Raw genomic sequence first — 15,539 nt, forward strand, 5'->3', positions numbered from 1 at the left:
TCTGCGGATGCTGGAATCTGGAACAACACAGACAAACTACTGGAGGAACTCAGTAAGTCCCCGAAACGCCGACTGTTTATTTCCCTCTATAGATGCTGCCTGACCTGCTGAGTTCCTCCAGCATTTCGTGTGTGTTACTCAGACCAGAAACTTTCTTTCTACAAAACAAGTTGCAGCCGGATTCGTCACAGTAACCCCTGTGCGTATCAAAATCTTCACATATTTGAAAATAAGAACAGTTTTTTAAAAAAAAGTTGCAACTGGATTCATTACAGCAGACCCGTTGCTTTAAAACTACATCCCCCTCCCTCCCCTGTTTTGGCAACTAAACTTCTCAAGCGAGTGGAGACATGTGTCATTTCTTTTCGGGGCGGGGCACGTGGTCGGTATCAACAGTTCACTGCACAGCAAGATCCCAAGCTGGGATGAGAGATTGGACACAGACGGAGAGGGTGGGGATTAAGATTGCCTCCACAACACACACACACACATACAGAGGGGAGGTGGCTGCTTGTATCGTATGCAAATGCAGGCGTTGACGTTGAGGTCACGTGGCCGGGCGCGGGGCTGTCTCCCCGATGTTGCTACATTCCGCGCTGCGATTCATTGTAACTAGGAGAAGCGCTACAATGTATCCAGGTAGGAAACTTTGGCTGGTCGCCGGCGCGGCGCAAGAGGGGAGGGAGGGCGAGCTGGCGCCTGTACCCGCGCTCCGACCACCTCCTCCCCTTCCCGGGGCCGGGGCCACAGGCAGCGCGGGAGCCGACTGAAACATGTCTCCGGCTGGCCGCCTCGTAACATGGCGTCCGCGGCGCCCCGCTCCCGGCTCCCTCACACGCTGCCCGCCCTCGGCCCCTGTCACGCCGGCCTCTGTTTCTTCAGAAGTCCGGGCGGGGAGGGACGGGGGGGGGGGGGAAGTGTTTGTAATCTTTTGGCTGTGCCAGGGGAGAGAGGGAAGGAAGGGGGTGTGGGTGAGTGTTTGCCGTATTGTGGGGGCAGGAAATGCGCGGTCTCGCCGGGAGTCGGGGCTACTTGGGAGAGTGAGGGGGTTGGTGGGGTGTATGGGTGGGGGTGCAAAGGGGAAGGAAAGGCTGAAGGGGGAAGGTGAATGGTGGTGGGGGAAGGTGCAAGTGAGTGCTAGGGGAAAGGGTGGTGGTGGGGTCAGTAAAGGGTGATGGGAAGGGAGAGGGGTTGTGGGGGAAGTGGGTGGGAGAGGGGTTGGTGGGTGAAAGATGAATGGGTGGGGAGTAAGGGATGGTGGGTGAAGGAGCCAGATGAGTGCTTGGGAGAGAGGTCATAGGGTGGGAAAAGGTTGGTGGGGTGTGAGCAAGGGGTGGTGGTCTACGGTTGCATGCGAAATGGGGTATGGATTGTGAGTGAAAGGGGTTGGGAATGGTGGAAGTTGGATTTTTACTTCCTCTACCTAAACTTGGCCATTTAATGCCCAAACAACTTGCCTGTTAATCCATGGATGAGCCAAAGGCCACGATTGGTCAGCCCCAGTGTGTGCTGATGGGAGTAGCTGGGTTTAAGAGTGCAGGGCTTTTGTTCACTTACTATGTGAAATTTAAGTTTCCCAAAATGCCAGCTTGCTGTACCTCTGCCCTTTGCCCCAAGGGGATGGAGAAACAAACAGTTCTACCCCTTTTCCACCTTGCACACAACCTCCCAAGTGGGTCTTAACTTGCCTTGCCTTCCTGGGACTATCCCCAGCTCACAACAGTCACATTCTGTGACTGAAATTGTTCCACACTTACGGATTTGTTTGTGGACACACTGTTCCCTCCTTGCCCATCACTCCTCTGAAATTGACATCTTTGGTAATACTTCTCTTAAACTTTGAAACCATTGAATCCTGAATGTGAATAAGAGGTGGTGGATTCGTATACAATTGCTACATTTAAGAGACATTAAGACTGACACTTGAATAGGAAAGTCATAGAAGGATTCATGTAGGTGGGTTAAAAAAGTTTGCATGACATGGTGGGCCGAAGGGTCTGTTTCTGTGCTGTATGATTCTATAACTCTAAGGATGCATGTGTGTCCTTGAACACAAGAAGTTGTCATGTCTCTAACCTTGCTGTGAGGTTCTTTAAAGCCAGTCTGGTGAAAAATTGGAAACAAGGAAAGTGTTTAGTTTCAACTCTGAACTCACCAATATAGTCTCTAAAACACTGAGAGTTGTTCATAAACCTATTAGGTCTAAAGGGAGCCATTGGTTAGCCTGGTAATGTGTGAATTGTTTATCTCTGAATAAGTAAAAACTTCCAAATCATGAATATTATGTGAATGCTGTCTGACACTTAGTATGCTTTATTCCATTCACTTGATCATAGGCTGAGAGTAACTCAAGTTATGGAATAAAAACTGCACAAACAAAAAAAAAATGAGATTTAATTGTATTTATACAAATGAATAGCTTGTATCAGATCATTCTACCCTCCCCGCCTCTCAACTTCTGCAGAGCAAATCTTTACGAAACTTGTATAAACACTCCATGTTTTGACCTTGCATTGACTGCAGATATATCAATGTGAAATTTGGTGTTTTCTGGGACATTTTAAGTTGCAGTTCTGCCAAATTTAAGGGATAAGGAAAAAGTATTATGTTTTTACAGAAGAACATTTGGGGAAAAAATGTTTTTTTTTCCTTAGCTGAGTTTGCAAAGGTCTTGTCACCAGTATGGGGAGCTGCAGTTGCATATTCCCAGTCTGTGTCATTTCATCACTGGGACTGATGAAATACACTGATGTCCACAGTCTTCATTCCTGAGCATTAGTTGAAGGCAAAGGCTATTTTCAGTTGTAACAAAAGCAAAAATCAAAATGCTGGAAATGCTCAGCAGATCTGGCAACACCTGTGGAAAGAGAAATAGAGTTCATATTTTGGGTCCAAGACCCTTCATCAGATCTTTTTTCCCTTATTCAGATAAAGAGTCTTTGACCTGGAATGTTAACTGCGTTTCTTTCTCTACAGATGCTACCTGACCCACTGAGTGTTTCCAGCATTTTCTGTTTTTATTTCCAGCATCTGCAGTTTTGATTTCCATTCTACCTTCAGCAGTGTTAAACATTTAGTTTGCAATGTATCTCCTGCTGATATTGAATATCCTGCTGATGTTTTGTCTGAAATGTACTTCCGTATGTTTTATCTAGTTGATACTTTTGCAAAGAGACTGAATTGAAGTTAAAGGATATCAAAAGATTAGAAGATATTAACAACATTTAAAAGGTACATGGATAAGAAAGGCTTAGAGAGATATGGGCCAAACGCAGGCAAATGGGACATAGTTAGATGGGAATTGTGGTTAGCATGGTCCATTTGGGCTGAAGGGCTTGTTTCCGTGCTCTATGACAATTGAGCACAATTCCAACATTATGTTCCATATTTGGGTTCTTGAGTTAAAAAAGTGATTAAATCTTTGGGTGAAAAGGTTATGAGTTATACATTTAAGAATCATTTAGACAGACTCTTAAATAGGCAGAGTATTGAAGGATATGGTCCTAATGGGGCAAATGGGATTAGTATAGATGGGCAAGAAAAGTTGCATCCTACTAAAGAGGGCTGCTTGGGCTGTCATTAGGAAGGGAGAAACTCAATCCGATACAAGTTTAAATAATGTCTCGTATCTGTTTTGTAAAGCTGAATTATCATAAAATCCTAAAAAGCTGTATCACGCCACCTGTTCACAGGTGGTGTGATATAGCTGAGTATTCTCCCTTGTGTCATGGTGCAGGGTCTTGACCCAAAACGAGGACCATCTCTTTGCCTTTACGGATGCTGCACAACCCACTGAGTTCTTCCTGCAGATTTTATTGTTTACTCCAAATTCCAGTGTCTGCAGATTCCTGTCTCAATGCTCATTTATAATGTCTGGGTAGAATGCACAAAGATGTAGGAAAGTACAGTTTTAACAAATATTAAATGTTGTGCAACAATTGCTTGATTTTACTGTTCTCGTATTTTAAATGGAGTAGCTAAATGTGAACAAGTGTTATTGCGAGCAGTAATATTGCATTGCATGCAGCTTTCTGCATGTCCAAGCATGCATTCACTTCTGATTAGACTAACTGATTCTTAGTGTGCTCCCTTTTGGATATGAGGTTATAAAGTATGAGAGATGCCTAAACCTGTGTTTGCAGGGTTCTCTGTTCTCCAATTATCTCATACAGGTGGTATTGGATTACCAATTAAATTTGTGTTGGCTTTGCATTCAACTTGAGGAAAGTTCCGACTAAATAGATGTTTATCTTAGTTTTATGAACACTACCTTGAGATTTTTATAAATCGCTCCAAATGCATAGGCTAAGAATTTTGACCATGTATTTACATGAATTTGTAACTGTACGGTGTGGAGTTCTTGTGCAGGCTGTGACCGGAATAAATGTGAAGCCTTCTGCTTCAGAACAACTTGGATATATCTTCTATTTGCATATTTTGCAATCTACAGGCTCCATATTTAGTGTTTTGTATATCATTTAATATTGCACACTTCTGCTGTAGGGAAATTTTGTAGTAAGTAGTTGTCAGAACTTTAGTTAAGGTGGGGTTTACGGTGTACTGATTTGAGGGTTGTTGAGACTGCCAGATGGAATGAAGCCAGAGGACAACATGAGATTGTCAGGTATGATGGATCCAGAGGCCTGGACAGAGAGCCAGACAGAAGAGTTCGAATCCTACCATGGCAGTTAACAAATCTGGAATAAAACTACTGGATAGTTTTTTAAAAACACATTTTGTTCACTAGTAATCTTCAGGGGAGGAAATCTGCCATCCTATTAGGCCTGGTCTGTGTGCGACTCTAGACCCACCAATTAACTGCCTCCTTGGATCAACGGCAATAAAGAAGGTGGTATATTTGGCATTGCAAGTGACATTCCACATCCTGTGATGAATCAGCAAAATCTGAGTATGGTGTGCTTTTTTTTGCATTTTCCTGACCCACAGTTTGAGTTTTGAAACTGTAACTAATTACTCTTCCAAAAGTAATAAAGGTAATCATCTTTCTTACAACTGTCGTGGCTTTGAACTTTATGTGCTGTTTTGTTTCACTGGCTGGTGAATAACACTTCCTGCTATAAATATAGTGACTGCTCAGAAACGATCAGGGTTTTGATGTCATTGATTTGCAAAATGTGGAAATCCGAGTTCAAAGTCAAGTTTATGTTCATATGCACAAATACATGTATGCATAGGTGCAATGAAAAACTTATTTGCAGCAGCATAGCATCATATAAGCAGCATTCACAAGGAAAACATAAACATAAATTAACAAACTTTTACAAGAAAGAACACAATTAGAATAAAACACAAAGTCCATTTTAGTGCAAAGTGGTCATAGTGTTGCTAAACTGAAGTGTTTAGGATTGTGTCACTTAGTTCAAAAACTGAGTGGTTGAAATGAAGTAGCTGTTCTTGAACCTGGTGGTGTGGGAATTCAGGCTTCTGTACCTCCTGCCTGATGGTAGCTGTAAGAAGATGGCATGCCCTGGATGGTGGAGATCTGTAACAAAAATATTTTAAAGTTCATTCCTTGTTCTTCCCTGATTCAGCAGCAAGAGGTATTTGCAAACAAAGGAGGCACAATATAAGTGTTAAAGGTTATAGAAACTAAAAAAGCAATAAAATACAGAAAAGAAGAAGAATACTTAACAAAATACAGAAGAAAGCAAAATAATAATTATCAAACAATCAATGAATCGATCTACATCATGCTGGAGGGAACCTCAGGTGTCTGACAGCCTTTCACGCACCTTCTCTCTGTCTCTTGGCACTGGTTGTGACCCAGCCTAAAGGAAGATTCTGATTTGCACAAAGAGAAGGTGCCCCATTTATACCCTTCAAAAACTTAAAACTTTTACCCCAGTATTTTTCCATTCCCTAGTGGTACCAGCTTGTACCACCTTATCATTCACGACCTTCGGCCTAGGCACATAACTTAGAAACAGAGACAGCAGGTCTGCAAAGAAGAAAACATTCTTCACCCGTATCTAATCTCAAGGATGTGCGTCCATGCACATCTTCAAGGTATTACCACATTCCAAGCTGACACCATTTTGTCTTGCAACCACCATTTTGTTACACATTACTGCACATACTCAGGAGGAATCAGAAATGACTTTTGGCTAATTTAACTCTTTCCTTACACTCTACCCCTTGATTCCTCAGTATATCATAACAAAAAGAAAAGAATAAAGCACTACAAATACAAATAGATTATCATATAAATGTTAAACAGTGGGTTTATTATAATGCAGCTTCCATATGGGTAAAATATCAGATGATATAGGGGAGGCCTGGGTGCTGCAGTCACCTAACCTCTCGCTTAAGGTAGTAAGCTAAAATAAATTGTTGTACAAGTGCAATTAATATTACAATTACAGCAAGATGCAGCAAGATCCTAAGCCAGGGATGTATCTGGATGTTTGTCTCCCAGTTCCAAAACTTATCCCAAAAATCTGCGTTATGCAATACTTCTCTTGCCTTATCAGCATGAGTTTTAATTATTTTAGTGTGTTCAGTCCATTTTGTTTTTGCCATGAACTCCATACAGCGGTGTTCTGATGTATGGATACCTGTAACTCAAATAGCAGCCTGGGTAAATGAGGGGCCGGGGCAGGGCCTGAGCCACTGCTTCCTCGGCAGCCTTGAACACCTGATGTTGCTCTGGACCCCATTCAAAAGCTGCCTTTTTCCTAGTTACTGTGTGTGGAGGTCGTAGCAGGACAGTTAGGTGTGGTATGTGCCACTTCCAGTAGCCCAATAGCCCCACAAACCTTTGTCTCCTGCTTATTGGTGGGGGTAGCCATTTCAGCTATCTTGTTTCGTACTTTATCCAGGATTACTCGATGTCCTGAGACCTGCTGGATGCCCAGAAACTGGACTGTCTGGCTCGGCCCCTGTATTTTCTGTGGATTAACCACCCATCGTCTGTCCCTCGTGGCTTACCAGCACGTCCAGGGCTTCAGCTACCGCCCTTCGGTGGATCCTCTTAGTAAGATGTTGTCGATATAGTGGGCTACCTGTATATCAGGCGAGAGAGTACATATATTGAGGTCCCGCGCTATCAGTCCGTGACATGGTAGGACTATGTACGTACCCTGGTGAAGGTATACTGCCTGCCTTCCCACGTAAAGGCAAGTTGATCCTGTGACTGTGGTGACAGGAATGGAAAAGAATGCAGTGGACAGAGCTATTGCAATGTACCACTTCTTGTCTCCCTATGACATTCTTTCCACTAAAGTCACTTGGTCCAGGACAGCAGCAGTTAACGGAGGGGTGTGTTTATTTAGCTGGCGATAATTGACTGTCATCCTTCCAGCTGCCATCTGATTTCCTTAATGACCAAACAGGACTGTTATACTCTGAGGTTGTATGCCTGATCACACCTTGATTTAATAACATCACTATGGTGTCTGAGACCTCAGTGTCCTCCCGGTATTCAATACTGCTTCACGCAGACCACGGCACTAGGTGGCGGTATCATAAGGGGCTCCCACTTTGCTAATCCCACTAAAACTGTTGTCGTTAAAATGCCAAATGTGAATTTTCCCAATTTAGTCTGCACTGCTTGTCCCTGTAGCACGTTCATCCCAATTACGTTTTCAGGTAACACAACTATCAGGCTTCCATCGGCGGTCCCTCCCCAATAGCTAATCGAAATGTTGTTTCCTGTGCCCTTGCTATAGATCACCCCCTCAACCCCTTGATCTGCACCAAGGGCCCCCAGTGCCGGTCAGGGTTTCCACCTATAACTGAGTGTTCAGCACCCATGTCTAACAGAGTGTTAACCCTTTGCTTGTTCCCATCTCTGCACCATAAAGTGATGGTCATATAAGGTCTCTGGTCCCCCGGTGGAGAGGCTTTATTATTCTGACTGCCCGAGGACCCTGACCACACCCCTATGCACAAGTTGGGGGGGGGGTGCTGGGCCACTCTGGAACAGCCCCTGTGCTCCTGTTGTCAGCCCATCTTTCCATCACTTTCTCCACCTCAGCCCTGGTCATAAATTGTCCCTCTGCGGGAGGGGCACTGGGCTCAACTTTCTTATTGTCACAGTGATGCTTCCGCAAGGCATATGTGGTTCCTGTGGGAATACCATCAACCTTTGACTTTTCCACTCCTGCCTTCAGCAGGGCCAGAGACCTCTCTCTGTGGGTTAGTTACTGCCTGTGTTATTTTTACTGCCTCCCGTACCTCACTTTGACCGTAAAGCCCTGAGTTTCGTTTTCCCCTCATCAATCTGCCTCAGTCCCTCCATCTTTTCAAGTGCCTCCCCAAAGGGCTGTCCACTTGCAGTGCTAAGAGACCCAACAGGACCCCCTTTCATTGTGCAGGCGAATGTTGAACTAACCTGTTCACGTGACCCTGATTCAATATCTCATCATCCGGGCCATCCCACCCCAATCTATGGTAAATGGCCATATCCATAACTACAGATCGAAGTGTGATGATTCCCTCGTCTATGGTGTGCCAAGGTGCGCCCTGTTGTCCCCAGTCTACCACAGAGGGATAAACCCTCAATACTGCACGTCGGACTTGGGCAAACAAGTCCATAGGCTCATCATTCTCATTTCGCTTCTGATTATTAATACTGCTATGTATAGGTCATTGGTCTCCTCTATGGTCAGAGGCACCGTGGCAGCACCTGTATCCCACAACTGAACTAACCATGAGGCGAGATACTTTCCAGTCTTTTGTGCATATTTATCCCGCATGGCCTCCTTTTCCTCGACCTTCCACGCCCTGGTCACACTTTGCTCTTGTGTTGTCTGCCCGCCTCCTGGGGTTGTTGTAGTCTTATGACTGTGGACCATTACCAGGTGGGTCTGTACTATCAGGTTCTCGAGTGTAAAACCCTGCTCATACCTCAGTGTGAGATCCTCAGGGCCATCACCATGCTGAGTGTCGGGGTCATACCATATATTGCCATCCCATCTGTCGGGGTCCCAACCCTTGGCCATTAACGTCCTGATTCTGATGGGATCCTGATCCATCAGCCTTGCCCAGTCTTCCCGGCGTGTGTTTTGATCAGTTTACATGCTCGGGTGGTTTGCTGGACTTTGGCTTTGTCAGCCCGTTCGTGGGCTGACTTTGCCGATTCAGTTAAGGAGGCATTTTGCTGTTCTAGGGTTACCACTTTCTCAGTGGGGGTGGCCACTCGTTGGTCTGCTGTCTGTCGCGAGTCATGCTCCTTTTTCAAGGTGCACAGCAAGATCCAATAAGCTGCACCCTTCTGTTTGGGGAAACCCTAACTTATTTAACAGAGTGGCCACTATACCCAGGATGTCACCACTACTGCTTTCCATCTCTGCTCTCCAACACATGGGAGAGCAACATGCAGACAATATGTTGACCACTGCTTCAAAACCATGGGTGTCATCTATCCACCCTGGTACCCTAAACTGTCCCGCCTGCAGATACATCCTGTTGTTTGTGAAGTCCTGCTGACTACGCCAATTTTGCAACAAAAATACTTTAAAGTTCGTTCCTTGTTCTTGATTCAGCTGCAGGAGGTATTCGCAACATGGGAGGCACAATACACGTGTTGAAGGTTATAGAAACTACTTCATTGGAGCTATATAAAGAATAAAATACAGAAAGGAAGAAGAATACTTAAAATTCAGAAGGAGGCAAAATAATACTTATCAAACAATCAATGAACCAATCTATATAATGCCGGCAGGATCCTCAGGTGTTCGAAATCTTTCATGCAGCCTTCTCTCTGTCTCTGAGCACTGTCACGACCCAGCCTAAGGGAAGATTCCAATTTGCACAAAGACGTGCCCTTTTATACCTTTCAAAAACTTAACATAACTTTTACCCCAGTACTTTTCCATTCCCTAGTAGTACCAGCCTATACCACCTTATCAATCGTGACCTTTAGCCTAGGCATATAACTTAGAAACAGAGACAGCGGGTCTGCAAAGAAGAAAACATTCTTCACCCATATCTAATCTCAAGGATGTGCGTCCATGCACAACTTCAAGATATTACCACATTCCAAGCTGACACCATTTTGTCTTGCAACCACCATTTTGTGTTACACATTACTGCACGTACTAAGTAGGAATCAGAAACAACTTTTGGCTAATTTAACTCTTTCCTTAAAGGATCTCTGGTGGATGTTACCTTCTTGAGGCAGTGCCTCGTGTAGATACTACCAATGGTGGGGAGGGATGTGCTTGTGATGTATTGGGCAGAGTCTACTACTCTCTGCAACTTCTCACATACCTGCCCATTCAAATTGCCTTACCAGACCATGATGCAACCAGTCAGGATACTTTCAACAGTACATTTGTATAAGTTTGTTAGGGTGTTTGGTGACAAACCGTATCTCCTTAACCTTCTAAGAAAGTAAAGATGCTGTTGCGCCTTCCTTGTGATTGCATCTATATGTTGGGCGCAGGACAGGTCATCCAATACGTAAACACCCAGAACTTTAAAGCTGTTGACAGTCTCCACTGCTAATCCCACAATGCAGACAGTTGGGGAGGAGACCGTTCAGCCCATCAAGACCTTGCTGACACTTTGGAAGAGCTGTTCTACTTGTTCCAACTCGCCACTCCTTTCCCATAACACCACCTAGACTTTTCCCTTTTTTGAGTAGAGATTGAATTCCTTTTTGAGAGTTACATTTGCTTCTATCACCCCCCCCCCCCCCCACACACACACCAAACCACAAACTGAAACAAATCACTGAATGAAAAGGAAGTTTTTGTAGAGACTCACCGTCCGGGCAGGCGAACCGACTCGGCAGTCAGGTCGTGCGGCGTCGGAGCGACGAGGCCCAAGATGGCGGCGGGCCTTCATCTTCCCCGAGCGACAGGGAGAACCCGTGCGCGGGAAAGACTTGATGACATAGCATATACGTCATTGCCGGTTGCATTGGGCGGGAACAGTCTCCCTTAAAAGGCCCGCGCAAGGCGGGAAAATAAACCAATTCTTGTTTGGCAATCCTTCGACTAGTGTCTTGTTTCATTTCGCAGTAGCAACCGCTACATTTTCATCTTTTTTCCACTTCTTGTTTAGATTAGATTAGCTTATTGTCATGTACACCAGGGTGCAATGAAATTGTTTGCTCGCAGAGTAAACAATGTACATGGTAATATTAAATACAATGACGTGCGCAAAACAACAGAAGATTGTAATGGAATCTGAAGTAGTGCAGAAAGAAATGGGCAGAGTCCACTACTCTCTGTAGCTTCTTGCTTTTCTGCACATTTGAATTGCCGTCCAAGGCTTGGAATGGGTTTAATCTTTGTTGCTGCCCTAACCAACTCCTATGAGCCCAATCCCAGTGTTTACCTTGGGATAAAATAGGGCAAGACAAAGAGTTAATTTTCCACATAAGCTTGTTCTTTTTCTTCTCTCCAAACCTCTGAATATCCCCCTGTAGATTTGGTTTTGTTCCTCTTATTGGGAATTAGAAAGAAATGTTCTTTGCCCATCCCCCTATTTTGTAAAACTGCTTCAGAGCTGCAGACATCAATGTGCTTTTGGTCTTGAAATATTGTCTATTTCATCATACGTCGCATTGTTGTTACAAGTGCGAGAAAGAGAATGAGCAGCTGTGACAATTTGAATGTAATTTTACTGTCATTGAAGTCTAAAATATGTTAATTAGTGGAGAGGAGACATGAGACTGCAGATGTTGGGATCTGGAGCAAAAGATGAAATTGCTGGAAGAACTCAGCAATTCAGGTGGCATCTGTGGATGCAAAGGGACAGTTGATGTTTCAGGTCAAGACCCTGCACCAGGATTGAGAGAGTGGAGGGAAAATGTCCAGTATGTAGAAGTGAGAGGAGGGGGTGAGACTGAGGTTGGAAGGTGATTGGTGGAACCGGATTTTGGTGGAACCAGATAAGGGAGAGACATTTTTCTGTTAGCTATATTAATGACATTATTCATTTAAATTTTGATTAGTTCAAGGTTGAAATTTGTCGTCTTTTATGCTGGCATTTATAAAGTATTTTTATATACGACGGGACTTGAGTATAGAAATGTTTGTGATTTTTATATTAAAAAATGATGAGTTTTCAGCACTTTCATGTGTGAAAATAAGCTTTAATTGCATTCTCCCTTTAACAGTTTAGCTGTTGGTTTGACCAGGTCTACTGCATCTGAGTTGAGTTTTTTTTACATTTGGCTCAACCGATATTGGGGACAGCTAACGAGCTCTTGTTTCTCTCAAATATCTGTCACCCAACGCTAAAATTGGCAGTTTCCTCATTTAGTTTTACCTGATCAGCTCATAGGTTTCACAGCTTTTGAGTTCTCAGCCTTTCAAAAGGTTCTGTACAACCGAAAACTCAGTTCCTGTTTCAAAACTCCAACCCAAATCTTGCAAATGGTGGTTCAGGGTTAAATTTTGCAGTCAGTTTGTACCAGTCAGACTATTATTAATTCTCAAAACTGTACACTGATTGTGGGAGCATCACTGTTTATATACGTGTATTTACATCGGTCGAAGCTGTACTCCTAATTGATCTGACATCTTTCAGCTACTTAAAATATCAGCTTTTTCAGAATTGGCAAATATCCCGATAAATATTCAGGTTCGCTGCTATTAAAACTAAACATTAAGACTAATTAATTAAAAAGGTGTGTACTTGGTTGTGTGGGTTTAGTTTCAAATTACTGTTCATCTATTGTTGCCTTGACAACAGTCACACTAAAGCTTCAGTCCTGGTGCTCCTGTTTTTCTATGTTACACAAAACACTTCTCACAGTTAACCAATATCATGCTTTCTGGACAGTACTCTGGGGTTGTGTTTATAATATTGGGCCAATGGCACAAGTTGAACCCTTCCATCACTCAATAATTTGTTGCACTATAAAGGTTTTTATTGGCTTAATTCTGCTTCAGTAAAGTATCTTAAGTTGGTTTTATCTTTTTGCATTTCAAATGTTATGTTTGCAACTTCATGATGTCTGGAACTCTTCCGATATCAATCGTAGGTGGTCTATTTTTGTTTAGAAACAAGAAATGTAAAATAGATTTTTATTTTGCAGAAATAGTGTAAACACTAATCGGGTCATTTAGGGCACTTCCTATTGGTGTTTAATGGGATTGTATTCAACATTTGCTGATGATGGCTGTTTATGAGTAAGGCAATAATATGTCACCTACATATTGAACTTATTTAGTAAGTGGGTGTCTTTTATGGCTCTGGTAAGAATATATGGGTTTGAAAATTAAGCCATTTATTTTCCTCCCCTGCCACTTGGGGTAGGAATTCTATGACTTGGCCTTCGACTTAATAAGATGGCATTATCCAGCTGTAAATAGGCTTATCCGGAAGTTCATTGGATCATGAGTCCATTCGGGTAGCCCCCAGAGGTCAACCAGAGCGCAATTGTTTCTCTGCTGCATGAGGATGGTTTGCTAATCTGCAACAAAACCAGAAAATGCTGGAAATACTCAGCAGGTCAGGCAGCATCTATGGGGAGAGAAACAGAGTTAGCACTTAGTCTGAGACCTGAATTGGTATTAATAAGGGGAGGTTGGACACACTTGGGTTGTTTTCTCTGGAGCGTCGGAGGCTGAGGGGAGATCTGATAGAAGTTTATAAAAAGTATGAGGCGTAGAGTAGACGGTCATAATTATTTTCTCAGGGTAGAAATGTTAAACACTAGAGGGCATGCATTTGTGAAGGGAAGTTTCAAAGGAAATGCACAGGACAAGTTATTTTTAAAACACAGTGGTGGGTGCCTGGAATGTGTTGCTGGGGATGGTGGTGGAGGCAGATATAATAGAGGTGTTTTAGAGGCTCTTGGGTTCAACACCATATCGTGGGCTGAAGGGCCTATTCCTGTGCTGTTTTGTTCTATGTTCCAGTCTACCAGTCTGTTTTTCTCACCTCCCCCCCCCCCTTCTCCCCACCCCCCAAACCAAGGTCAGAAAGTGGAGGAAAAGTGACTGATTTCCTCTGTTGCAGGGGTGAAACAATGGATAGTTACAGTATTTTCAGATAAATTTGGGAAGCAACAATCTTCTCTGGCTTTGCATTTGTCTTTCAAAAAGAAAACTACTCTAGATGATGGAAATCTGAAATAAAACATGCTGGGAATACTCGGGACCAGCAACAACTGTGAACAGTTACGAGTTCTGCAAAAGGTCATCGACCTGCAACGTTAACTCTGTTTCTGTCTCTGCAGGTGCTGTCCAACCTGTTGTGTATTTCCAGCATTTTCTGATTTATAAATGATCTGAATAATTATGGATATAATTAATCTGATAATAGGAGCTGGCAGACTTTTGCAGGATAGCATCCACTTTGGGCTTAAAACTGTCAGTCACAATCTCCAGCAAGAGGGTACTGGTCATTTTCTTTTATTCTTCTATGGGATGAGGACACTGCTGGCAAGACCATCCTAACTGCCCTTATAATGTAACAGAGATGCATGTTATTGATCTGCTACAGTCCTTTCAGGGAGGGTGGTGTTTAGTGTTCTAGAGTTTAGACACTGATAAAGGAGCAACATTGGATTCCCAAGTCAGAATGGTATGCAACTTGGAGGGGAGTCTACAGGTCACCTATACCTGCTGCCCTTGTTCTCCTAGGTGGTAGAGGTCATGGGTATGAGAGGAGCTGTTGCAGTCCAATGCATCTTGTACCACAGCAACCACCTTCTCCCTCTATCTTTATCAACACAGTTATCGTTGGGTCCTTGAGAACCTTCCTCATGATATTTCTCACGGCTAGAGATGAGCAGCAGTGGTGTGAGATGCTGATTACCTCCTAGGTCTCATATCATCACCAGTTGTATATGTCCTGTTGCATTCAGCATTCACCAGGTGATCACCTCTTTGTGGAAAATCCAAACACATTGGGTGACTGCTTTGCACAACACCTCCATTCAATCCAAAGACGTGACCCTGAGTTTCCAGTCACCTATCAGTTTAATTCTTCGTCCCCCTCCCACTCTGACCTCCCTGTCTCTGGCCTCATTAACTGTTCTAACAAAGCCCAACATAAGCTCATCCTCCTTAGAACGTAGAACAGTACAGCATGGGAACAGACCCTTCGACCCATGATGTTAATGCTGACCACGATGCCAAATTAAACTCATCCCACCTGCCTGCATATGGTCTACATCCCTCCATTCCCTGCCTGTTTGTGTGTCTCTTAAACATTGCTGTTGTGTCTGCTTCCACCACCTCCCAAGGCAGTGCGTTCCAGGCACCTACCACTCTGTGTCTTTTTTTAAAAAAAACTTGGCCTGCACATCTCCTTTAAACTTTCGACCTCTCACCTTAAACCTATGTTCTCTATTATTTGACATTTCCATCCTGGGGGAAAAGATTCTGACTTCTACCCAATTTTATGCCTCTCATAATTTTATAAACTTCTGTCAGGTCTTCCCCTCAGCCAACGACATTCCAGGCAAAACAACCCAAGTTTGTCCAATCTCTCTTTATAGCTAATATTCTCCAATCCAGGCAACATCCTGATGAACCTCTTCTGTATCCTTTCCAAAGCCTCCGCGTCCTTCCGGTATTGAGGCAACCAGGACTGTACACAATACTCTAAAT

At 43.6% G+C, this 15,539-nt stretch overlaps 1 protein-coding gene across 2 annotated transcripts in view; it reads left to right on the plus strand.

Annotated features, from left to right (window-relative positions):
* The first annotated feature begins 454 nt into the window (after positions 1–454).
* The window catches only part of LOC127574654 (zinc fingers and homeoboxes protein 2-like), an 89,016-nt gene continuing 73,931 nt past the window's right edge, over positions 455–15,539 (plus strand). The window contains exon 1 of one of the 2 annotated variants that reach the window (XM_052023863.1): positions 455–639. The gene's annotated coding sequence lies outside the window, so the exon portion shown is untranslated. The remainder of the gene's footprint in view (positions 640–15,539) is intronic. The other variant, XR_007956946.1, reaches the window with a different exon arrangement.

This window comes from Pristis pectinata, chromosome 9 (genome assembly GCF_009764475.1).
Source record: "Pristis pectinata isolate sPriPec2 chromosome 9, sPriPec2.1.pri, whole genome shotgun sequence".
NCBI lineage: Eukaryota > Metazoa > Chordata > Chondrichthyes > Rhinopristiformes > Pristidae > Pristis > Pristis pectinata.